General features: G+C 46.7%; 1 pseudogene; it reads right to left on the reverse strand.

The window, feature by feature from the left end:
• Positions 1-357: 357 nt before the first annotated feature.
• Positions 358-1,469, reverse strand: LOC136381454 (transmembrane protein 14C pseudogene; annotated as a pseudogene).
• Positions 1,470-1,671: the final 202 nt, after the last annotated feature.

Raw genomic sequence — 1,671 nt, forward strand, 5'->3', positions numbered from 1 at the left:
ATATTTCATTTAACATAGTTCAGAATGGGCCTGTGCTCTAAGATGAGCAAAAGAATAGATATCCTAAATCTAAGAGATTTTTTTTCACACTGTTCCTCTAAATAAGGTGTGGGGTTTCAGGGTCCCCAATATTGACACTAACATTTTACCCCTTGAGACTTTATGTAAAGGCACAGAAAGAAGAAATAACACTGATATATAAGAATCTAGTTATATGATGGTATTATAATAATAAGCTCTTACGTTATAGTCTGCCCACCTCTTCAGGGTTGTAATAACAACTGATACTTTTCTCTGCAAACTTCAGTATCTTTCTTTTTTTTTTTTTTTAAGTAAAATGTCAGTATATATGTGAAAATGCTGCATTTATTTCTCTTACTATTCTAAAAATTGTAGAAGTTTTAAAATTCTCCATGAATCCAAGCTGGGTCATGACTATGACTGATGGGGTCTATAGAACACACTAATTCCAACTGTGGCGACCATCAGCAAACTGGCACCTGCAATGAAGCCCACAGGCATAAACTTTCCAGAGTGGTAGAATCTCATTCCCATAATGCCAGTCAGGGTTCCAGATGTAACTAGGAAAACCCAGATGTTCCTCAGGTCCCAAGACAGCTGATAAGCAACCAGACCTGCCAAACCACCGAAGAGGAGCCCAGCCACCAGGGATGGGACACTACCTGCTTTTGCATAGCCAGTGATCCCACCAGAGGCACCCGGGCTGCACAGCCAGAGCCAATCCAATGTGAAGGCACTAGTGGGCCGGAGCCCTTCAGCACTGCTCTTTCTCGCTCTGTCCAGACAGCAGCCTCCTCCGGCCAGGTGCCTGCAGAAGAGGGGCCCAGCCACTTTCCCAGAGATCTGCCCCGGTGGACAGGAGTCCGCACTAGAAATCAGCGTAGTGCATTTAAAATTCATCTAGATTGGGGGGGGGGGGTTAATCAGTACTTTGTTTTTTGTGTGGGGTTTAGGTTTGTTTTTTTGTATTTTTCTGAAGTTGGAAGTGGGGAGGCAGTGAGACAGACTCCCGCATGCGCCTGACTGGAATCCACCCGGCATGCCCACCAGGGGGCGATGCTCTGCCCATCTGGGGCGTCGCTCTGTTGCAACCAGAGCCATTCCAGCGCCTGAGGCAGAGGCCATGGAGCCATCCTCAGCACCCAGGCCAACTATGCTCCAATGGAGCCTCGGCTGCAGGAGGGGAAGAGAGAGACAGAGAGGAAGGAGAGGGGGAGGGGTGGAGAAGCAGATGGGTGCTTCTCCTGTGTGCCCTGGCCGGGAATCGAACCCAGGACTCCTGCACGCCAGGTTGATGCTCTACCACTGAGCCAACCAGCCAGGGCTAGTACTTTGTTTTTATTGCTACCTATGAACATCTCAATACACCTACCTTTCTTCATAACTGTAGACACCACATGGGAAGATGGCTGTGGGCATGGAAACTGCTTTCCAATGATCACTTTCATGCCTCCAAATTTTGATCTATATCTGGAACTGTTGATGGAAAAGAAGCATGTTAGAGTGTGCTGTGGACTGAACTGTGTCCCCTCAAGGTCCATGTGTTGAAGCTGTAACCCTCAATGTGACTAACTTTGAAGACAGGGGTTTTAGGAGGTAATTACAGTTAAATGACATAATAAGCTTAGAGCCCTAATCATCTTATAGGAC

Source organism: Saccopteryx leptura, chromosome 9 (assembly GCF_036850995.1).
Source record: "Saccopteryx leptura isolate mSacLep1 chromosome 9, mSacLep1_pri_phased_curated, whole genome shotgun sequence".
NCBI classification, from domain to species: Eukaryota; Metazoa; Chordata; class Mammalia; order Chiroptera; family Emballonuridae; genus Saccopteryx; species Saccopteryx leptura.